Source organism: Carettochelys insculpta, chromosome 6, assembly GCF_033958435.1.
Source record: "Carettochelys insculpta isolate YL-2023 chromosome 6, ASM3395843v1, whole genome shotgun sequence".
Classification (NCBI taxonomy): Eukaryota; Metazoa; Chordata; order Testudines; family Carettochelyidae; genus Carettochelys; species Carettochelys insculpta.
Window position 1 is genome coordinate 81961527 of NC_134142.1, and position 24918 is coordinate 81986444.

At 45.4% G+C, this 24918-nt stretch overlaps 1 long non-coding RNA gene across 3 annotated transcripts in view; it reads right to left on the reverse strand.

Moving 5' to 3' along the window:
- Nucleotides 1–440: 440 nt before the first annotated feature.
- The window catches only part of LOC142014616 (uncharacterized), a 33438-nt gene continuing 8960 nt past the window's right edge, over nt 441–24918 (reverse strand). For 2 of the 3 annotated variants that reach the window (XR_012645998.1, XR_012645997.1), the window contains exons 2-4: nt 6995–7160; nt 6443–6591; nt 441–1232 (exon numbers count right to left, since the gene is read on the reverse strand). This is a non-coding gene — a long non-coding RNA (uncharacterized LOC142014616). Of the gene's footprint in view, nt 1233–6442; nt 6592–6994; nt 11636–24918 lie in introns of those variants that run through there. The other variant, XR_012645996.1, reaches the window with a different exon arrangement.

The following is a 24918-nucleotide window of genomic DNA, read 5'->3' on the forward strand; positions in this document are numbered from 1 at the left end:
TAAAGCCGTGGCTGATGCGCCCCTACACTGGGCACACCACTGCCAGCCAGGACGTTTTTAATGCCCGCTTGAACCAGGCTCGCAACACTGTTGAGCGGGCCTTCAGATGCCTCAAGGGGCGTTTCCGATGCCTCAACGTGCGGCTGGACGTGAGCCTGCGCAACATCCCCAGGGTCATTGCAGCCTGTTGTGCACTGCACAACATAGTAGAGGGCAAGCAGGAGCACTACATGCCCGGTTGGGCTGCGGACAATGGCCCTGGCTATAAGCAGCCGCCCACAGCCCCGTGCCGCCAGGCACAGCGTGAAGGGGTTAGGGTCCGGGAAGCCCTCTGGGAGGCCTTCGAGCAGGAGCCACGCTGACCTCCACCTGGCACATGGCTCACACCCACCCTGCAGCATGACCCCCCCACACACACACGGGAGACACTGGGCTGCACAAAAAGGTTTATTAACTGGAGACTAACTACGTAAATAAAGGGCTGTTAAACAATGGTGTGGGGTCTTCCTACTGGGGCTAAATATGGGGGAAACAGGAGGAGAACTATATACAATGGGGCAGGGGCATGCCCCTGTGGCCGGGGCCACAGGCATGGGCAGGCCTAGTCCCCCACAGGGGTGGAGGGGCGAGATCCCTGGCGGGTACGGGTGTCCCTGCCACCCCTGGTGTGGGGGCCCTGTCGGGGCCGGGAGGGGGCTGGAAGGACGGGGAGGTAGGGTCGTTCAGGGGCTGAAGAACAGGGTGGGCTGGGTGAGGCGGGGCGGGGGTGGGGGCTGGGGAGGGGATCCCTCTCCCGGCTGGCACTGGTGACCAGCCAGCTGGCCAGGGCAAGACGGGCAGATGGGCTGAGGGTGGGTGGGATGAGGGCAATGTGTTCGGGGGCAGCAGTGGGAGTGGGTTCAGGGGCAGCAGGGGGGTGGGTTCAGGGGCAGCAGGGGAGGCAGGTGGGGGGACCGGCTGGGGGTCCAGCCGTCAGAGGGCTGCGATCGCCTCAGACCAGACCTCCCTCCCCCAGGCCCTCTCCTCCAGCTCCACGAGCAGCCACTCCCAGAGCACGGCAGTCTACTCCTGGATGGCTGCGGTGTAGGCCTCCGCCACCTCCTGGTGGTTGTAGCACTGCCGGTGTCAGGCCGTCTGGGTCTGGGCAGGCAGCACCCGGGGCAATGAGGAGGAGGGCTCTCCGGCTCTGTCCAAGGGTGGCACGGGTGTGGTCCGGCCCTCAGAGGACGATGCTGTGGAGACACAAGGGGAGAGTGGCCACCCATCAGTGCTGTCGCCTGGGACCAGGGTCTCCACCCACACCATCCCCCAGCCATCCCCTGAGGTGGTGCCTCCCCTGCCAACCCCGCTAGGGGTTCCCGTGTGCCCGCTGGGACCTCATCTGTGGAACAATTGCTGGCTGTGGCCTGGCCCCCGCATCCCTCCCCGGTCAGGCAGGCTAGGGTGCTGTCCATGGGTGCAGGTGCTGGATGGCGCCGTGCTTGGGTCTGGGATGGGGCAGGGTACCGTGGGATAGGCCCCCCTACCCAGGCCACCTGATCCACCTGTCACCTACCTGTACCTCCAGAGAACAGGTCCGGGGACACTGGCCTCGAGGGCACCTGGCTGGAGGTCCTGGAGCTCACTGTGATGAGTAATGGGCTCCCCTCATCTGAGTCACTCCCGGTCCCCACAGGTGTGGTCTGGCTGGAGGGTCTCGGCTGCTCCAGTGGGTCTATCTCCCAGTCGGGGTCTGGGTCGCCTGTGTCCACGTGCACCGATGGCTCCGGGACGTTCTTTGGGCCAAGGAGCTGTTGCAGGGCCCGGTAGTGGGGGCACCTCGGGCTGGCCCCACCCCCTGATCAGCTGTGGGCATCCTTGGCCCGGCTGTAGGCCTGCCTGAGCTCCTTAACTTTGGAGTGGACCTGAGCAGCCATGCGCTCGGGATGTCCCTGCTTCCGCAGCCCCAGGGACAGCCGCTGAAAGGCAGCTGCGTTGCGGGGCCTCCCTGTGCTGTGGAGCAGCACCTCCTCCTCCGCCCAGAGGCCGAGGATATCTTTTACCTCGGCCTTGGTCCAGGCCAGGTCCCTCCTTCTTTGGCCCTGGCTCTCCTCTGGCAACCCCTTGGGTGGGGAAGAGGGGGCCTCCTGGGGTGCCCCAGAGTGCAGGGGGCTCACCATCCCACTGATGGGCTGGGTGGCATGTCCGTCTGGCTGCTGGAGCGTGTACAGGGCTTAGCTCGTGCTTCTCGAGCCCTAGGCACACTCTCAGCTTCCTGCACAGGGTTTCCAGAGCCTTGCGGCTTTAAGGGGCTGGCCCAGGGACCATAGAGCCCCGCCGGCGCTTGCTAGCGCGTCTCCTGCGCTCCCTGGAGCCGCCGCCATGGCGGACCCGCAATTTCAAAACTGTGGGCTGTGGAGGGTCTACACATGCCCTATTTCGAAATTTTATTTTGAAAGAGGCCGCTCTTCCCAATCCCGGATAGGAAGAACGATTTCAAAATTCGGACCCGTTTTCACCGAAAACATTTTCAAAAGAGGCTGTTGAGCATGTAGACGCTCCGCAACCTCTTTCGAAATTGAGGCCCTTTCGAAATTAATTTCGAAATAGAGTGCTAGTGTAGACACACCTGAAGAGTCAAGAGAATTCAATGAACAATGAAGGTGTTGTGAAAGCTTTTTGGGAGTCTGTGTACAGAAATAAACTTCAGTACATCTTGAGGTGTAAAATTTCCTGGAAATCATCAGGAAATAACCTTCAGATCTACTACATCAATATCTTTTGAATTTCCATTTTGTAATACCTACCTCCAAGAAATTGTCTACTTTGAAGTCTGGTTTTGAAAATGTGAGCACTGTTGAGGAAACCAAATATGGAATCAAGCTGTTGTAGCTGCTTAAATCATTCTTAAAGGCTAAATCTACACTACAACGTGCTTTCAGAAGATAATCTTTTCAGAGCCACCCTTTGGAAGATCGCTTTTCGAAAGTGTGCATCTACACACAAAAAGACTGCCCCACTTTTTTGAAAGAGTGTGTCCACGCAGCTACAGGTGCTCTTTTGAAAGAATGGACCAGGAAACAATGTGGATGGGTCACATGGCAGACAAGCCCATCCAGGCCCCACAGCGGGAGCAGGTGTGGTGGGGGAGAGAGCAGGTGGGCCACGAGCCCCGGGTGCACCCACAGAACTGCAGTCATCTCCCGCAGGTGGCCCAGCAGGTCATCCCATGCGGCCCTCTGCCACGCATGTTGTGCCTCCTCCATGCAGAGGCTCTGCCTCACGGTGGGTGGTGTCATCCTTGCTGGCCTGCCATTGTGCCCTCCTGCTCTGGGCCCCTTGTGGTGCTGCTGCAGTGGTAAGCGATCCCCTCCTCTGCTGGGCTGTCTGGGAGCACAGATGGGTCTGGCTCTCCCAGACCTCCTGTGGCACAGCTGCAGGGATGGAGAGGAAGACACGGTCAGTCCTGTGTTATGGCATGAGGGATGTGCACCCCCATGGGCCCTGACCCCCATCCAGCAGGAGGCAGCCATGGGGTACTGTGCATGCCGCAGGGGTCCCCACCCGTGTGGGGTGGTACCCAGCTGCAGTCCAGCCTGCCCCCACCCGTCCATGCAGCTCGCAGCACTGTCCAGAGGGGTGGGTGCTTGATGTTGCCGGCAGCCGTTGTGGCCTACTGGGAGCCGCGGCCACCTGTGCTGTGTCCGTCCCAGGTCTGCTGGGCATGTGGGTGGCCCTCTGGTGGCTGTGGTGCTCCTGCCCCATGAACCTGGGTGCGTACCCTGCCGGATATTTACCGGAGGCTTCCTTGCCAAGGTCCAGTGATGCCTGGTTGCCCATTGCCTGGCTCAACACCTGGGATGGGAGCTCGATCACAAGGTCCCCCTCGTCTCTGAAGACCTCGGTGGTGGCTTCCAGCTACGGGTGTGTGAGGCGGTCCTTGGGTCCAGGATCTTCCTCCTCCCTGGGGTGCAGCTCATCCACTGTGGTGTCTGGGAGAAATGGTGGTGGAGAGCTGTCCCAGGGCCCCAGGAGCCTGCAGAGCTCCCTGTAGGGACCTACCTCTAAGTGGCTAGCGGATTCCTGGATCTGAGCGTAACCCTTCTGCAGATTCTACACCTTACGCCTTACTTGGTCAGGCGTGCGGATAGGATGTTCTGAGGGCCAGCCCTTTGGACAGGTGGGTAAATGCAGTTGCATTCTGCTACTTGACCCCCATCTCCTTCAGTACCTCCTCTTCTTTCCAGAGCCCGAGCAGGTCCCTCAGCTCAGGCTCTGTCCAGAAGGATGCCCTTGTTTTCAGGGGCTGGCTGGAGTCCTGCAAGCCCAGTGAGGGCTTAGGGGTTGGGGGACGTGGGGGCGCTCCTCAGGTGGCTGGCTGCTGGCTATCCATGCAGGTTGCTGCTCTGGGGCTGCTCAGAGGATGTGCTGCAGGAGCTCATGCTGTGGCTGCTCCTAGCATGCTCTCAACTTTCTCCCATTGGGTGTCTAGGTCTGTGCTGCTTTAAATGCCGTTGGACGCAGCTACCATAGAGCCCTGCTGCCAGCGGCCAGAGCACCTCCATGCACCACTTGGCCAGTGCCACGGAAGATGGCTGTTTCAAAGGAGCAGCCTGTGGAGCGTCCACACGTTTCCTTTCAAAAGACTCTTTTCAAAGGGGCGCTCTTCCTATTACAGGATCAGAGGTGTGCTTTTGAAAACGGCCCATGTTCTTTTGATTTGCTTTCAAAAGGGCAGGTTTTGTGTGTAGATTTTTCAGCTGGGAGCAGTATTCTTTACTTCCTGTCCTATCATGTACTGTACTGTGGTCCCAATTCTGTTGTATATGAAATGATTCCTGCGAATAGTTTGAATACCAGTGTGAGTTTCTGAAGACTTGGAATCCTACAGGATGGAAGGTGCTCTGTACGAAGATGAAGATACAAAAAACTACAAGTGGTAGTAGCCTTGCTTTATAGCCTTCCATTCTGTATAATACGTTTGATGGAAGTACTGATAAAAGCCCTCATCTGCCTTCTAATAGAATACAGGGGACAATCAGTGCAGAAAAGAAGGGCAGAAAGTTAAAAAGAGAAATACTGGATTTTGCAGCACAGGTTATCCACATGATGCATAGCTCAGAAGATAACTGAAGGAAAAAACATATTTTTGTGACTCTCAGCAACAGAATTTTCCATCACTTTTACTTCTACTGGCCCGAGTATCAGACTTTAAAACAGGCCCAGTTCACCTCATCATCATCCATTGAAATCAGTGAGCACTGAAGCATTCAGCACCATGAAGAATGTATATTTGCAAATGACAACAACTCTGACTGGAGCACATTATCTTTGCTGTCACTATTCTGCCAAGAGGCCCTGTGAGAAATTGGTTTTCACATTGTCATAAACAGAATGTTGTGCAGATACAAAATGTTTATCCTCATCTGACCTGAGATCAGCAAACACGGTATAAACCTGATATAAAAGCAGATATCTGCAGATTTGCAGGGGCTTTAGATCTAAAATTTGAATCTTTATCCATCTACAACCTTCAGACATGGTCTGTGGCTATCTGCAGATGTGTAGGGCTGTAATCATAGGATATGATGTGCTCACTCCAGTTTGCCAAAATGTTTTCCTGTTTGCAAATACTTCTTGTCTAATATGGTCTTCAGTGGCACTGAGCACTCACAATTCATGCTGAAATCAGCAGCAGGGGCAGGTGCTCAGGATATCAGGCTGATTATACATAATTTTTAAGGACTTGATCCAAGCTCATTAAAATCAATGGAAAGACTCCCACTGATTTCTCTGAGCCTTGAATCAGGCTTCAAATCTATATCTTTCTATGCATTAACAAGCAGACTACATTAATAAAGGGGTTCCCCATGCAAAGGAGACAAGTGGCAGGGAAGGAGGTAACATCTTCCATGCTTATTTTCCAATTAAGCAGAAGGTATTTACATATTTGGTGTCAGATTTTGATAACCTAATTCATGGTGCCTGAAAAATCAATGGGACCACTCATGCAATAAAGTACTGCTTAATGTGAGTGAGGAGAGTGAATCTGGCCTTTAGGATCTTGTTAGACTATTACCCCAACACAGTTTCTTATGTACATAAAATGAATTGGCAACCAAATCTCATTAGAATGATCTATCCAAGAGACAAATTATTGAGAACTTCAAATCCTTAATCATGAGGGCAAGGAAACAGCTGTAGTTTAGTGGCCTGCACATGGTACTAAGAGTCAAGACCCAGGTAAAATCCTGGCCCTGTTGAAGTTGTTAGGTGCTTTGTCAGGGATTTCAGTAGAGACAGAATTCTACCACAAGCTTTAGTCTTGGCTCTGCCACTGAGGTGCTATTTGGCCTTGGGCACATCAGTTAGCCTATCTGTAAAATAGAGATGAGAGTAAAGCTGACTCACCTTTATAAAGTGCTATGTAAAAAGTAAAATTGTATTAAATCAATATACCTACTTGCATTTAATTAAAATTGTGCAGGATCAGGCCTCAGTCACTGACTGACTGATTAGGTTTCACACAGACTCTTGTGAATGTGAAGAAGCCTCTCCACAAGCCAGGAGTGGTGATGTGTCATCAGCAGTGTCTCTTCTTCCCACTTCCATCTACAACAATGGAAAAGTGAAATAATGTCTGAAGAAGTGTGTTTTGCCCATTAAAGCTTATTACCTAATAAATGTGTTAGTCTTTAAAGTGCCACAGGACTGCTTGTTATTTGTCCTTCCACTCCTGTCAGTTCCACTCTTTTTGATCTGAGTATATTCCTTCTACCGTACATCATCCACTTATACCAGGTAATCAAATCTGCATGCATTTTACCACACCAGTAATTCAAAAGATAATGCACTACATTTTCTAAAGGATAATTCTAGGGAATTTTTGTTAACAAAGTAGTGATGCCACCTGGAGGCCACCATACAAATTCATATAAAGCAATAAGAGACAGCTAGTGACCACACAGGCAATATTTCTCTTGAAGTTCTTTATTTGTTTTTATTAATGACCTACCATCATCTTCTTAGTAGAAGCTGGTTTCTGAAACGGTACTTCAAAGGAGAAGGACAATGTAAAGCACACAGCAATGATGGCAAAAAACAATTTACTTCATTTTCTATCTGGTCATTCCTTTACATAAGGTCTTGCAGCCACTCGCAGGTCACTTTCAACTCTGGAGCTAATATGACAAAAATAACAAAAGAAGTAAATGTGTTAAGCTACTAGTGTTGAGACAGCAAGACAGTCCTGTTCTTTTATGCACAGAATACCAGATATCGCCGAGCATCTTCATCACACGTCTACAGAGAGCGATGGACAAGATTAAGGAAGAGGTAGAAGGGATATCGATGAATGGGATGAGAATTCAGAACTTGAGGTTCATGGATGATATCATTGAGGAAGATGAAGAGAAGCTAGTGAGAATGGTGCAGGTGCTAATCCAGGAAGGGAAGCAATACGAACAGATTATGAACATCAATACAACAAAAACAATGGTATTTGGATATAAAGAAGTAGGAAGGAAGATCAGTGTAGACGGGATTGACCTAGAGAATGTAGAGGAGTTTACATATGTGGGGAACAACATGATGTATGATCTAGACTGTAAGAAGGAAATAGAGCCTAGAATAGCGAAAGCAAGAGCGAGTTTGAAGGCGATGGATAAGATCTGGAAAAGAAAAGCTATTAGCTTAGGAAAGAAGCTTAGTGTCTTGAAAGTGTGTGTATTCAGCAGCATGTTGTACAGATGAGAAACATGGCAGGTAACAAAAGATTTGTAGAGAAGGATATTGGTGTTCCAGAGGAGCTGTAATAGAAAGATCCTGAGAACAGGATGGATGCAGAAGGTCACCAGTGAGCAGTGCTTTTTTTCCTAGAAAAAAAGGTGCCAGAACTCAAGTCTCATGATTCCTCAGAGGAATTGGGGCATTCATTTTTAATGAAAACCACTCAAAATAACAGTCTTAAAACCCGTTTGGTGGAAAATGATCCAGTGGAACCATACATCCCACACTACATGTAAAAAACACCTAAAATATTCAACAACTATTTTAAATTAAAGGGGGAAAAGGCAATGTCAGGGGATTGAATCTCTGTCCCAGCACCTCCAGCTGAGCGGTCTGGGAATCAGCTCTATTGACCCACTGGCCCAGTGCACCCTCTATTAGCCGTGTCCCACCACTGTCACTTCTGTTCCTATCCCTGTCTGGAGCCACAATGGTCTCAATCCATGGCTCACCATGGGACACCCTCTTACTATTGCCCTGCCCTTCTTCCAGGGGAAGCAGCAACCCACTGTCTTTTCAGGGGCTCGCTGCAGTCCTCAGTCTAGCTCAGGGGTGGATAATAATTTCTGAGGAGTGGCCACATCAAGAATTCAGAAAGTGCCCAAGGGTTGCATCCTCCCATGATATTAATGGAGGAGGTGCAGGATCTGGGATGGAAATTGTATGCAGAAGGGAGCTTGGGGCAAGAGATTGGGGTGTAGGGGTGTGTGGGGTCTGGGAGGGAGTTTGGGTGAAGGAAGCAGTTGTGACCTGTAGTGCATGGGTCTAGGTTGTGACTTCATGCAGGAGACTGGGAGGAGGTATGGGTACAGGAGGGGGGCAGAGGATTTGGGCTGCATGGAATTGAGGGGCAGGAACAGGGGGCAGATTGTTGGGGAGAGGGTGGGTCTGGGGTATCAGAGGCAGGCGCTGGCCAGGAGACTTATCTGGGTGACTCCCTGCAAGTTTCCTCGGTAGGTTCCCGATTGTCTGGCCATGGCAGGGGCCATGTGCTCTGTGAATAGCCATGAGCTGGAGGCACGAGTTGCATCTGGATGTGCCCCACAGGTCCTGAGCCACGGCTGAAGGCGTCCTATGGCTGGAAGCACCCTGGAGCTGGAAGCACCCTGCAGAGCCTGAGCCATGGCTGGAGGTGCCCAATGGCTGCAGCTGCCCCTTTTCTGGAGGTGCCATGCGGCACTAATGGGAAAAAGGTGGCAGAATGCCATTCCGGTGCGTTCTGCCAGAAAAAAGGCCCTGCCAATCAGAGACCAGCTACTCCAAGATAGGCCCCAAAAAGCCAAGAACAAAACACCACTGGTCATTACCTACAGCCCCCAACTCAAACCACTGCAATGCATTATTAAAGACCTACAACCTATCCTTAATCAGGATGCCACACTCCAGAAGGCCCTAGCTGACAGGCCTGTTCTCTCCTACAGACAACCTCCCAACCTTATGAGGATTCTCACCTACCACCACAGTCTATACCGCAGGAACACCAGTCCTGGAGCTTTTCCTTGCAACACAGCCCGTTGCCAACTTTGTCCACATATCTATTCTGGAGATACCATCACCGGACCTAACCAGGTTATTCAGAATCACGGGAACATTCTCATGTTCCTCAACTAACATCATATATGCCATCATGTGCCAACAATGCCCAGATGCTTTGTATATTGGACAGACTTCAGACTCTCTGAGACAAAGAATTAATGGGCACAAAGATATAAAAACACTCCTGATCCACAAACCAGTCAGTCACCACTTTAATGGAGTGGGCCATTCTGTTAATGACCTGAAAGTTTGCATCTTACTGAAGAGGAATTTTCACAACACTTTGGAAAGAGAGGCTGCTCAACTCTTTTATATTCAAATTTGACACATTAACACATGGTTTGAACCGGGATGGGAACTTTTTAGGTCATTATAGTGGTTCTTTTGCATACTTGGCTTAATCTAATTCTTTACTCTCCCCACCCCCCTTCTGCCCCTCTATTCACTGATTTGCTCACCTTGATAACATTTTTTCTGATTTGTCAACCTTGATTATTATTTATGGTTCTCTGTGCCTTAAATATTGAGTCTGTTCTGGTGTGGCTATGATCTGAAGAAGTGGGTCTGCCCCACGAAAGCTCATCACCTACTAAATTATTTTGTTAGTCTTTAAAGAGCTACTGGACTGCTTTTGTTTTTTTACTGCAGAAGGTTATGCAACAGAAGTTACAACTATTCGGGCATATCTGTGAACGAACAATGAATGAAAAGTCAAGACTCTGGTTCTCAGTATAATGGATGATTCAATTAGGAGAGGCAGACCCCACAGGGAATGGGTAGATGATACTGTATAGTATATTGGGGCGGAGCTACTCTACAGAAACTAAGCCATACCACACTGGGCAGGGAAGAATGGAAGAAAATAGTGAGGGAGGCATTGGATACCAACAGGTGCTGAGCCCATGGTTATTGATGATGATAATAAACAACAGCAGCCTCTTTCAAGGAATTTATTTAAATGGCACGTTTCTTACAACTCATGCTATTAGTTATCATATTTGCAGCCATCGGTGCTTTTGTGTTAAAGATATGTTTGCTTGTTGAAAACAACCCTAAAAGAATTTTAAAAATGGGGTTACAAAATCAAAAGCCAATTTACACTGAAGGCAGTGTCTGGGGTACCTGGCTGTGGTGGCGGGGCAGGCCATTTATTTAGTGGGGGGAGAAGGGATGAATGTGGCAAATATGGAAAGATGAGAACCACGAGTGTGGCGATCATTGACTTCCTATTGGACACCACTGTTTTAGAGAGGTGCTTGGAACAGAAATTTAATTGTATCCCAGCTCTCCTCCCCAAAGAGATTTTGACTGATAAGTCCAACAGCTTTCTTTATATGGATGCAGTATTATTTTTATAAATACTTCTAACATCATGCAGCACAAAATGCTACTCCAACCCACTTGCAAAGGAACCATCACATCTTTTATTCAAATATGATTCACAAAGCATTCCTCTGCCATTCCTTTTCTTGCACCTATCTATGGTGACTCTAGGACCTTTATGGAAATAAAAAAAAGTCAAACAAATATAGGTCAAGAATGACAGACTAGAACAGAGAAAATGACACATTTGTAGACTGAGAGTTATAAAAAGTAAGATCTGCTGTGGAAAAATACACAATTCCTGGACAGAAACATGTACTACTTAGCCAGGGATCATACCAGCTAATATTTGTGGGGTTATACCATCAATGTCTTTTAAACAGTTACTTTAGTGCTGTGATGAAAGGGAGTAGAGATAATCATAATACTATCTAACTTGTACATAGCACTTTTCATCAGCAGATACTAAGGTGGGCAGTGTCAGCTGACTAGACCAACAGGCCTCCTTAGGTGCAATGAATGGACCGAGTTCCCTGCCTGCTCTCAACACAGTACACACTGTGTTAGTGTTTAAAACTCAATCCTTATCCAGGATTTTCTTTTATTCTAAACGTAAGAACAAATGTACTTTTAGCCTGATTTAGTTGTTTCCCCTGAGAAGCCTTTTGTCTCAACTTGTACCCCTTATTCTGACTTTAAGTCCCTCTTGAGTCAGGGCAGTAAGACCTCTTGCTATTGAGTACACCAGGTGTGGCTGCCAGAAATATAAGAGGAATAGCTCTGTCTCTCTTTTGGGTCACAGAACCTGACGGCCTGCTCCAATTTCCTTCATGAGAGGTTAAATCAGGAAATACTGAATCTCTGCAAAGTCAGTGTGGTGTATCTTCTTGTTCTTGAACCCACTTAAGAAAGATGCAGCAGAAGGTGCTTTCTCAGAATGAATATTTTCCAGAAATTTTTCCTCAGATATTAGCATGATCTAACCAGTCTTAACCTTCCATTGACTTAGAGAGCATAGAAAAGGGAATGCATTTACTAACCGATTGCATCCTGATATAACTTCTTTACTCCAATTCCAGGCTACACTCCTTACAGTGTATCATATACAGAAGGAAAAGGTCATTAAACAGTCTGTGCACAAGTTAAATGGGTCGAGAAACTCAACTCAGAAACATTTAAACAAAAATAACACACATGTCTGGGAGAGATGGATGGAGTAGGTGGTTTATTGTGCCTCTATGATTTTCCCAGTAAATTACAGAGGGAAAGATTCAGGACCAAATTCTGTACTGGTGTAAATACACATGATTCCAGTGAAGTCTATTTATTCAATGGATTTGCACTCTCTATATCAGCATTGAATTTAGCCCTTGCTTTCTATGTTTCAAGCCATCTTCAATCCTGCTAACCAGAGGCTGAAAGCGCCTTGTGGTACAGAGGCTATGAAATTTCCCTCCTGCAATTGATAGTTAAGTTGGTGCCACAGTGGAAATGAACCTTTTGAAACTTTGTGAACATTTCAACTCTTTAAACTCCCCACCTTCCCAATGCAATGATGATGACTATTAGCTATCCATTACAAATCTGAATTTGAAACTTTCACAGTCTCAGTAAGAAAGACCATTTACCATTAAAATGTTTCAGAATGAACACTTGCCATCCACCCTATGTGAAAGCAAAGCATTTGATGACTTTAAGTCGTTCTGTGTGCCTCTCTTGGGCCAGTCTAGCAATTGAGCCTTTTGTACTCTAAAACATATCCTCCTGATGTTACGACAGGAAGATTCTGAACATGTCCCATATGCTGTTGCATAATGACTCAAACACCACATGCCAGAGAAGTTTATTTTAAGGCCTCAGATATTTGAAAATGCGTTTAAGACTATGTGAAGCACGTTCCCCTCTTTCCTGCAAACACTGATTAAATAAACAAGCATCTCTGTACACTGCATAGAAGGAGACTGTATTTTTATTAATGCTACTAGGTAATACAAATTACACATTTCCTTTATTATATGAACCAAAACAGAAATGCCACTGTACTCCCATTAGACATTCACACACAAGTACGGTATCATGTTGGCCAAATCTAATTTATAATCTGACATACAGTTGCTTATTTTTGATGTAATTTGTTGAATATCCTGAAGCCCATGCATTGCTTCAGCCAAATTTGCATGTCTGAGGAATAAAAAACATTCTCCCAGTATAAAAATGAGTTGAGTTTTAATTAGCAGTAACATCTATCCTATGCGCTGGTTTTTTTGAATGGTTTTGCAGAATAGCTTTCCAGCGCCCTCTAGTGGATGAGATATGAAATATCTTCAGTATCATAAATAAGCAACGACTTGTGATTCTGGGTTAAAAGTTATTTTATTTGTTGTATTTATTATCTATTAGGCACCATCAGATTAAAGAGAATTGCACAAAATGTAGAGGTAGAATCTGATATCTGTACCTTGTATCTAAGAATGTACAGTACAACACACCTCTCACTTATTTCAGCCAACAAAGTAATTGCAATTTTAATGTCAAGTATATGTTTACAAAGACCAGTGGTTACTGATCACTCATACCAAAAAATATCTAAGTACATTTATTATTGGGAGTAAGTTGTTCTCATAAAGGTTGTAGGTATTTTATGTTGCCATTTTGTTCTTAATGTGAACAAATGGAGAAAATCTTTAAGGAAATTGACTAAAATAGCCATTTGAGAGTCTTATAGCAGCCCTGCATATATGCTGCAGAAAATGCTAACTTCCACTTCACAGCAGAAAGCAGAGTTCAGAAAGAACTTGGTGACCCATTTATTAGAATATGACAGCTAAGAGACTAAAGGACAGATTAAAGCAGGAAACATGCAACAGTCAAGAAAAAATGCCCTTATTGTTTTATGAATGACTAATACATTGCAAATCTGCTTCCACATGAATATTTGCTTGAGACTTGATTCACAAACCTATTTAAACATTAATTGCAAACCTGTTTTATCTACTTAAAAACAAACAACAAAACTTTACATACTTTTCTTGAATGTTTTATTTTTTTCCCTACAGTCTTGATTTAGTAGGGACTATGTCTTCCTTTCTGTCCTGCACTGAGCATGCTGGGGAAGTTACTGCACTAACATTAATTAATAAATAATAATGTTAATAACAACATTGATAATTACTTTGAATGCCGATCTGTTTTTAAGAGAATCTGGAGCAACCTAGAAAGCTTCCTCTGTACCTCCACAATATGAAAATATCACACAAGATAATTTCCAGGGTATCATATTCTTAATATTTTTTGCCATACTCATACTTTGCGGAAGCGTGTGTTTCATTGTAGTTGAAACTATTCATTTGATGCATTTTTTCCCTTAAATACTGGGACTGGGAGAAGTCCTCCCACTATACCACTTTTGCTCCCTATGAATTCTGTGCCTTCTTGGCCTTTTGAACAACACAGAACAGCTCCAGCATGGCTCTAACTGCATGAGCCTTACATGGCTGCTTAGGGGCAACTGCACATCCTGGAACACCTGGAGTACAACAGCCATAACTCAATGTCTTCCGAGCCATCTCCAGGCATGCCTTTATGACAAGGCCTGTCCAGAAGGGCACTGTTCTGCTAGATGCTCACCAATAATAGAAACCTCTGTACACCAGGTGTATTTCCCTGGAAACCATTTTGGATGTTTTGGACAGGATCCATAACGGGGAACATAATCTGATCCTCAGTGCTGTACCCTTCTACATCATGGAAGATTAGGGTTGGAAGAGACATCAGGTGGTCATCTGTCCAGTCCCTTGCTTATAACAGGACCAACTACAACTAAATCCTCCCAGCAAGGGCTTTAACAAGCCAGGCCTTAAAAACCTCTAAGGATAGAGTTTCTGGCACTCAGCACAACTGCAAGGGAAGACTGAAAAGTAAAGACTAAGGAAACTGAAGACTGAGTGGTTTCATAATGGATCACACACTCTGGCTGCATCTACAATAGCAAGTTCTTTCAGAAAAATCGGGCCTTTTCCGAAAGAACCTGTGGAGTGTCTACACACAAAATGCGCTCTTTCGATCTGAAATCAAAAGAACACAGCACTTTTTCCGGCAGCCCCCTTCCTCTCACTGATTATTTTCACTGAAGAGAAGGGATGGAGAAGAGACAAGAGAGACAGAGTCACAGCCTAAATAAGCTGCTGAAAGCACTGTACCTGACTCTGGAAGAAAACAAGAGAGTTTTTGAGTTAGGTGTGGTTAAAGTAACTTAAAGTTCTTACAGGTACTGTTGTATTGCCCCCTGAGATAGGGGGTTTCTACACAACAGTACGTGTATGAAATTTAAGTGTGGAATAGAGTGCAGGGGGTTCAGGGCAGGATTTGGGGAGGGGCAGGATGCAGGAGTAATGGCAGGGGTTGAGGGGATGTTTGGAGGTGTGAGAGTCAGAGTTGGGGCATGTGAGGAGGAGCTCAAGGCAGAGGGTTGAGGTGGGGGTGGGGGCAGAAGTCAGGGCTGGGAGTATGAGGCAGAGCTCAGGGCAGGGGACTGGAAGTTGTGCCAGAGACAGGGCTTGGGGTTGCGAAGAGGGCCTCAGAGCAGAGGGCTGGGGCATATGTGAAGGAGTGCAGCAATCAGGGCTAGGAAATTGAGGAGCTCAGGGCAGGAGGTTGGGGTGCATTGTGGGAGTGCAAAAGGCAAGGATGCCCTTTATGACGGGCGGGAAGGGCTGAAGCTCCACCTCGAGATTCATACCAGGACTCTGCTTGCTCTTCCCTTTCTGTCACTGTCATGGAACGAGAAGGAAGCTCAGGGCATGGGTCATGTGCTTCTCTGCCCCCATCCCACACTGGCCAGAAGGGAGGAGAATGCAGGGAAGCAGCATTCTGACAGGGACAGAAGGGAACAGCAAGCAACAAGCAGCATCAGGGGGAATGGGGTGGGGGCGCCCTGAGGTGGAGCATGACACTGGGACAGTCCAAGATGAGTGTGCCTCCAGCCAGTCCCTTTCACCTGCCTGCTGCTTAGTGCACCAGCAGGCAGGAGAGTCCAGGGAGCCTGGCTGGGAGCTTGCTGCACCTCCTTCTGCAACAGAGCACCCTAGCCAGCTCTTACCGGTGAGGCACCCTGGTGTGCACCACCTTAACTTCACTTCTGGGGTGAGAGATTAAGGCTACAAGCAAACAACAGTGCTTCTTGCTGCTTGGTTCCTAGGTGTTCGGAAACACAGGATTTTACACATTTTTTGCAAATAATCAAAACTGCATTAAATAAATACCGGTTGCCAATTTCCCTTCCCAACTGGAACCCCAACGAGGTGCCAAACTTTGCCTAGCACTCAGGTCAGAAGGGCCAACACCAATAAAGGGACTGTGTAACTCACGCTGCCCATGTAGGTTTTTCTCCCCCATACTGCTTAGCTCTTGCGGTTAAGTCTAGGGTTAAAATCCCACTGTCACTTCCAAGCTGCGTCTTACAAAATGGCTGCTGCAACATGGAACTTAACTGGCTTTATGGGACCTATGACAGGGACACCTGCACACCTCACTCTCGGACAAACTTTGTTTTTATTAAATCATCAAATTACAGCCTACCATTTGCTGTGTGTTTCCAATATTCATATTTCATGGTCATTTCTCTGATCTGTTTTCAAACTTAACAATACAATGCAAGTTTTATCCCAAGACGGGGAAGTGGAGGAGACTTGTAGATGACCTATGCTCTATGAGGGGTACAAAGGTTAAGTAGGAGTAGTAGTTTTACTCTTCTAATTTGATAATTTTTGTACAGTTTGCCATTATAATCCTTGGAGTGTACCATTTGGTTATTGTGACCATTTTTTGTGGATCAGTTACTTACTCAGTTGATTTAAAGTGTTTTATAAAAATAGAATCCTGCATTAACCACCTGACTTATTGCACTCGACAAAAGATACTTATTCCCTAAAATGGGTAAACTGCCTGTGGGAGACAGAGCGCGAGATCACACTGCAGAATTTAGTGGAGGCATTTATGTCTTTCAATAGCATATGTATTCTGGATGTGGAGGAAAGCTTGCTGGGAAGTGCCCTTGCTATATCTGTTCAACTATAGTCAGTGCTTTTTTTTGCTAACAAAAAGAGGGGCTGACAATCAGCTGGCTCCCCGTCCCTCCACCCCCAGCCAATCCTGCAGTTGTGCTGCTGAGGTGCCACTATTCAGTATCAGCAAGTACAGGCACAAAAAAAGCACTGACACCATGCACTAGGGGGCTGGCCCCCAGCCACAGACATTTTAGGGGGCTGGTACCCCAAGGCACCACACACCCAAGGCACCAGTACTCTCCCTTCCCAAATCATGTGGCTTGGGGGAAGATTTCCTATGAAGGAATGGAGCTTGTGGGCTCTCTCTCCTTACTGGAAGAGGCAAGGGAATCCCTTAATTCTTTCCTCAACACTTCCATCTTCTAATGCTTCCTTAGCTTTTCCTTCTCTTCTCCAGCCACTACTACTTCTGACTGGGTAATGGCTCCTTCCAGCCACCACTAGAAACCAACACCCTTTGGGATTATTTCCTTCTCTTTTGTTTAGTCTTGGGGATTCATGATGAATCTGGAGCAAATACTTCTAACGGTCTGCTCGCTTCATTGGAGATGTCAGTGCAATGAACTCCCTACAGTGTTCCTCACTTCTTTGTGGTGACAACTCAGATTTTTCTCTCTCTCACTCAGCTTCAAACCTGGCTCCTTCAGCCATCTACACAACCATTTTTGCATTATATCTTCTTTCTTTGTGAGTAATATGAAGCCTTTCTCTAGTTGCATGGAGCCAGTTTGTTTCACTTGGGTCATGGGCTTCAACTTCTGAAGCCCACCTGTTTGGTGTTTTTTTTTCACTGGGGGAACACTAGTTGAACAACCTGTTGACATGGTTCAGTCAGCTGGGTGCTCCCAGAGCACATTTGTTAAGGGTGCTTCAGCTTCTGAAGCCCATGTGTTTGGTGTTTTTTCCTCTGGGATTCCCTACTTTTCCTTTTCTCCTTGAGAATGATATGAAGTTGTTCCCTAGATGCATGGAGACAGTTTGCTCCACTTTGGTATTATGGACTTCAGCTTTTGAAGCCCACCTGTTTGGCGCGTTTTTTTCACTGGAAGAAAACTATTTGAGCAACCCGTTAACATGGTTCAGTCAGCTGGGTGCTCTCAGAACACACTTGGTAAGGTTGTTTTTTAAAGTCCATGTTCTTTAAAAAGGACAGAATGAAGCACAGAACACATTTGGTAACATGGTCTGTAATGCAGACAACTCAAACAATTTCTCTCATCAGGGAAAGAGACTTCTGAAAAATGGCCATTTGTTTGCAATGGGAGGGGAATAAGGGCAATGAATCATAGAATCATAGAATACTAGGACTGGAAGGGACCTTGAGAGGCCATCGAGTCCAGCCCCCTGCGCCAATGGCAGGACCAAGTACTGTCTAAACCATCCCTGATAGACATCTATCTAACCTGTCCTTAAATATCTTCAGTGATGGAAATTCCACAACCTCCCTTGGCAATTTATTCCACTGTTTGACCACCCTGACAGTTCAGAACTTCTTCCTAATGTCCAACCTAAACATCGTTTGCTGCAGTTTAAGTCCATTGCCTCTTGTTCTATCCTCAAAGGCCAAAAAGAACAAGTTTTCTCCCTCCTCCTTATGACACCCTTTTAGATACCTGAAAACCTCTATCATGTCACCCCTCAATCTTCTCTTTTCCAAACTAAACAAGCCCAATTCTTTCAGCCTTTCCAACCTGCCCTTGCCACCAACCTGAGCCTTGAGTTCAAAGCCACCAGCTGGAATGGAACCCCTGCCAGCTCTGGGGATGGAGCATGGGCTGGGCCAGGGGTGACCAAACTTTTAACGTTTGGCCCCACTTTTTGTCCCTGCAATTAGGAGACTCCTCCTCCCTTAAATTGTCTAATGTAATCCAAAAAGATGGAAATTTTGGTTATGTTTGTATGGAAAAAATCCTTTTGGCATGTGTAAGAAAACATGTAGAATGTAAAAACTTTATTGCCATAAAAACACATACATAAAACAGTAACATGTTTCAACATTTTTAATTAGATGAATGAGCCTGACACCTAGCAGCCAATATCATGCCCCCCCTCCCCCACCACTATGCACATCCGTGTGCTTAGCCATGACCTAGGTTAGGGGAAGCTTAGCATCCCCTTCCCTATGATATCTGCCACCCTTGTTTTCTGTTAAAGCTTTATGCCTTATTTATAGTTTGAATTCGTCAAGCTACAACTTGCAGCCTTTGGCTCTTGCTAGGGCTCTACTAGATTAAGGTGGCCTTTGCAGGTATTTATAAGCTATGATGAAATCATTTTTTCACCCTCTCATTTTTAAGCAAATTAGATTGGAACTACTTAAGCTTAGGAGGCTGTGGGGCATGTTTTGCAGTCCTCAGATCATTCTTGTAGCTCTTTCCTGAGCTTGCCCCAGTTTTTCAATAGCCTTCTGAAGTGTGGAAACTTTAACTGGCCACAGTAGTCCAGTCTCACAAATAATAATACAAACCTGTTTATATATCCAAGATCACATTATTCCTTTTGTCCCTAACTTCATATTGGGAGTTCATGTTAATTTGTTTGCCCATCACTATCCCTACGACCTTTAAAGGAGGATACATACTCCCATCCTATAAGTAGGCCTGACATATTTTGTTACTGAATGTAGGATTGCATATTTTGGTGCTAGAGTACACATTATTTCTTTGCACTCAGGTTTTCAAGTTATCATCAAGATTACCCTGTGAAAGTGCCTTGTCCTCATTATTTATCATTCCACAAATCATCATAGGCAATGATTTTGTATTTTCATCTAGAACACTAATATTAAATTGTGTGAGAATAAAAAACAGTCCCTGTGAGACCCATAGTAACACACACTTGATGATGATTTCCCTTTAACAAGCATGAGATAAAATCCACTAGTCAGCCAGTCTTTAATCAGTATAATGGGTGCTATGCTGATAGCGTACTATGTTAATTTTGCAACAATGTATCGTGAGATGTACCATATGAAAACCTGTCATATTTCAAATACATTATTCCTCAACCAGTGTGTTACATACAGATCTTTCTCAACAGAAAGCCTTATGAATATTTTATTGATTTTGCTACTGGCACATCAATGTGCAACACTTAAGCCACAAAACCTGTAATTCCAGTTCATTCAGACAAGAAGTCCATTGAGCTTTTAATTTTTATTCAACGAAAAGCTATATTTTGTTTGAATTTAATTTTGTTATTAAGAGTTAGCCTGTACGTTTAAACAGAACAGGAATTTTGATCCCTAGGGCAAATTTGCTTGGGAATAGGAAACTAAAATAACAAAATGATTCACAATTTTGCAGAACTGCCTGATCACTGTTAAGAAACAGAGCTGTTAAAGTATATGATACTTGGTTTGTTTAAACATGTGAATCTGACCAAAAGCTAGCATCTGCACATTTCACTGGATCTTCTTTCTGAGCAGATATGTCACTGTCTGTTCATATTACTGAAGGTTCAACTCAAACAAGGACTCTGTTATAAGGACATCACAGGCTCCATGTTCATTATATTCCTCAGATCAAACGACAAGTTAAAATACATATTTCCCAACTGTCAACCATGCAAACAAACTAGGAACTGCTGTTTCTCACCTATCATTGCCAGATACAGAGATTCTGGAGATCACTCTGAACCCATGTGTACCCTTTAAAAAGGCCGCCAGTGGCAGTAACACATGTGAAATCTCATTTTATTCATCAGGTTTTCCAACATGCAACTGGCTGGAACTTGGTTAACAATTCTGTAATAATTATCTAGAATGGCCAGAATCTATCTAAGCCATATTGACTATGCCTAGATAACAGGAGTAAAATGGCAATAAATACCTGATTGTATTACTTCACACAAAGAATATGATTCTGAATTTAGACAAGGAACAACCCTCCTAAGTAAGATGGTTCAAAATTTATAGCTGTTTTTCAGAGAAGATTTGCAGTACTTCAAATGCCATGATTTCTCACAAATTTGTTAAAAGAACACCATAGGGCTACGTCTACACTAGCCCAAATCTTCGAAATGGACATGCAAATGACCATTTCGAAGATTACTAATGAGGCACTGAAATACATATTCAGCACCTCATTAGCATGCCTGCCGCCACGGCTCTTCGAAATTGCCACTTTTTGCTGCCGTGCGGCTCATCCAGATTGGGGTCCTTTTCAAAAGGACCCCTCCAACTTCGAAATCCCTTTATTCCTATCTGCTCATAGGAATGAGGGGATTTTGAAGTTCCCAGGGTCCTTTTGAAAAGGACCCCCATCTGGATGAGCCACGAAGAAGTGAAAAGCAGCAATTTCAAAGAGCCGTGGCTGCCAGCATGCTAATGAGGCGATGAATATGTATTTCAGCGCCTCATTAGTAATCTTCGAAATGGCCATTTCAAAGATTTGGGCTAGTGTAGACACAGCCTAGGAAGCATGACAGAAAGGCCCAAATCCTTCAGTCAAAATATTAAAGTATCCATAATATAGTTCATATCCCTTGCACTTCAAAGAGGACTGGAACTTGTGACACATTTTGTTTCTTTTCTTACAATCTGAAAAATAAAGTTCAGCAGCTGTGAACTACTCAGGGTATCTGAAAACCAGGTAGAAAATGATGTTGATATTAATTTAAATCACAAAGACTGTGTCTACACTACTTCCCTACTTCAAAGGAAGGATGGTAAGTAGGGTATTGGGAGTTTATTAATGAAGTGCTGCCGTGCATATGCAGCACTTCAGTAAGCAAACTCTGAAGTTTTAAGTTTTCAAATTTTGTAGTAGGAGTAAAGGGACTTCAAAGTACCCCGGGCACTACAAAGTACCGGCGGGTGAGCCACGGCTGCACGCGAGCCGGCACTTCGAAATTTAAAACTTCAGATTTTCCGGCGGGGGGAATTTGCTTAATGAAGTGCTGCATATGCAGTGCACCACTTCATTAATAAACTCCCAACACCCTACTCACCATCGTCCCTTTGAAGTAGGGAGGTAGCGTAGACAAGCCCAAAATGTAATTTGTTATTTCAACTGAATAGCTGAGTTACCTCAATATCTCAGTTACAGGGCTTTTTGAAAACAGCCTCTGTAATTATTTTCTATTTTGTCCTTTTTCTCATTTACTCATTCTTGCTCCTGGGAATGTTCTCCTCCCCTAGGGGCAAAGCCATGATTCTTCTGGACAGGACGATCCTCTTTTTATAGTCAATCAACAATACTCTTCAATAAGACATAAATTTATTCTTAAGTATGACATGGCACATTGCTAGATAGGGATTGATTCCAGGGTCTCCTGCATGGCAGTACCAAGCAACTCCAGAAGGATGGTTGGCTGGCCTACTCACATGTTTTTTTAGGGATAATTTTATTCATTGTGTCTTTGTCATTTAGCTTCACAGAACCTCATAGTCTTGCAATAATCTCTGAAACACAGGCTATTTGTCAAACCAAATCAGACAGTTGGTCCATCAAGGCTAGCAGCATCTTGCTTTCAACACTGGCAAATGATTCATACTTTGTGAAAGACACCCCTACAATGTACATGGCCAGTTGTAGAATACTGTACTTGGGAAGGAGAAATTACTTCTGTTTCATTAGTCTTATAAGCTGAAGCAAGAAAGCATGAGATATGACTATTCTTATTTTAACAGGTATATATATAAATATTATTCCTGGCTATAACAACTTTTAGCTCTTTTATGAAATCCAATTACAGCCTAGCAGAACAAACACAGTTCAGTGACTTAGGAAGCGTTGACACTGACTTGCTCTGTGGCTTTAGGCATGTTGGTTTATTACTCCACATTAGATTTCTCAAGGGATAATTCTTATCACATGGGATGTCACAAGGATTAATTAATTAAAATATCTGCACAGTGCCTTGAACATAGACAAAGCTAAATATTTTTACTATGATTGCTTAACTATTGTGTGTGCACATGTAAATAATTTTTCATAAAACATAGTTGCACAAATACGCAGCAGGCTTTACAAAGTAAAATCGACACCTTAAATTTCACCCAGAAACTAGCAAGCAGCCAGTGCACTCTCTGGAGCACTGGAGTAATGCACTCCTGGTATGAAATACAATTTAACAAGCAAGCAAGCAGATGTCTTCTATACCAGTGTCAGTTTCAAAACAGCCTTAAAATATAGCCTTCTGTAAAGGACATTACACTACTCTAACGTGAAAGTAACAAAGGAATGGCTCTATCTGTAGCAATGCTCACATTCAGAAGAAACAGACAGGATTTTCTTGTCAAACAGAGACTAGAAAAAATGCAGATGTGACCATAGCTGCTAGCTGCACGCCCTTAAAATTTACCCTATTGCCCCCTAAATTATGAATGTGAACAAACCTTGGTGAACTCTCTCAAATGAACATAATCACTGACATTTGTCTTGCTTATTTTCCCCAACCTACCACGTGTTGTATGGACTGAGTCTAAATTAATCCCCTCATCAGACAGACACTGGAAAATCACTTGAGTTCCTCACATAAATCAGACAAGACAGAAATAGGCTATGTCTACACTAGCCTAAAACTTCGAAATGGCCATGCAAATGGCCATTTCGAAGTTTCCTAATGAAGTGCTGAAATACATATTCAGCGCCTCATTAGAATGCAGGCAGCCACAGCACTTCGAAATTGACACGGCTCGCCACCATGCAGCTCATCCAGACGGGGCTCCTTTTTGAAAAGACCCCAGCTACTTCGAAGTCCCCTTATTCCTATCTGTTCATAGGAATAACGGGACTTCGAAGAAGCCGGGGTCCTTTTGAAAAGAAGCCCTGTCTGGACAAGCCGCGCAGGAGTGAGCTGTGTCAATTTCAAAGTGTCACAGCCCCCGCATTCTAATGAGGCGCTGAATATGTATTTCAGCGCTTCATTAGTAAACTTCGAAATGGCCATGCAAATGGCCATTTCAAAGTTTTTGACTAGCGTAGACACAGCCATAGAGAGATGAATGCCATCAGCATACTAAAGATACTGCAGCCCATGAACTAAATTCTAATTTCAGTTACATCAGATAAATCCAGAGTAACCCCCTTGACTTCACTGAAGTTACTTCAGATTTTGTGCATTTGGAGTACCTCATGCATGTCACAGGAAACTAATGATACAGCAGGCTATGACGCTGAACAGCTCAGAAGTGACTACAAAGCTCTGGGTGTGAGGGTGAAGGACGTGGGATGCATGTGGTCTCACTGATCCTTCCAATCAAGTGTAAGCACGTGGGCAGAGACAGACACATACATGGCTATGCAGATGGTGTCACCAGAAGGGCTTTGACTTTTTTGACCATGGGATTCAGCCACTCTCTCGTATGGCATACAGAATGGTGCGCAGAGAGCACTTGTTCCCCCTGGACCCAGGTGGCTGCTTTGAGTGGTGTGTCGGAGCACAGTAGGCAGCAAAACTGCCACAAAATCCTGCTGGATTGCTGGTCAGGAGCCACCTAAGGTAAGCATCTCTTGGCTAGAGACTGAAACTTGCTCCCCACCCCAATTCTCGGCTTCAGATGACAAACCAAACCCTCTGTACCCCTGCCTGCACCCTGTCCCAGGTTACAATTCCCTCCCAGACCCTACACCCCTCATACCCTTCCTCCAGGTCAGAATCCTCTCCTGCATCCATACCCCCTCCCAGGCCCTGCATAGCCTCCTGTACCCATTCCCCTGCACCAGGTTATAACTCAAACCTGTGCAACCCAGGCCACAACCAGGTTTCCCTCTAATTTTTTCCACTATGGGCAAAATAAATTGTATTATGTGCACCAAGGCATACATGGATGTGCACCACCTAGAGAAACACCTGCTGTGAGCAACAGTGAGCAACTGTGGGTGCTCAGCTAATCAGCTGGCTGGCACCTGAATCTCTCCTGGGTAGCCGCTCAAGCACTCAGCTTACAAGGATCACTGGTCACAATCCTGTCCCAGACTTTGCATACCTACTACAGCCCTCCTTCACATCAGAAACCTCTCTAGCACCCATACTAGAAGGTGTGAGGGGAGTGGCTACTCTGGATTTGTTTCTGGCAAACAGGTTGGAACTAGTTGAAAAGGTGGAAGGCAGTTTGGGTGAAAGTGATCAAGAAAAGACAGAGGTAATGATTCTAAGGCATTGCAGGAGAAGAAATGGAAGAATAAAGACGATGGGCTTCAAGAAGGCAAACTTTGGCAAACTACAGAGCACATTTGGAGAAAACAGCTCAGGAGAGTTGGTAGTTTTTTAGAGAGAAATT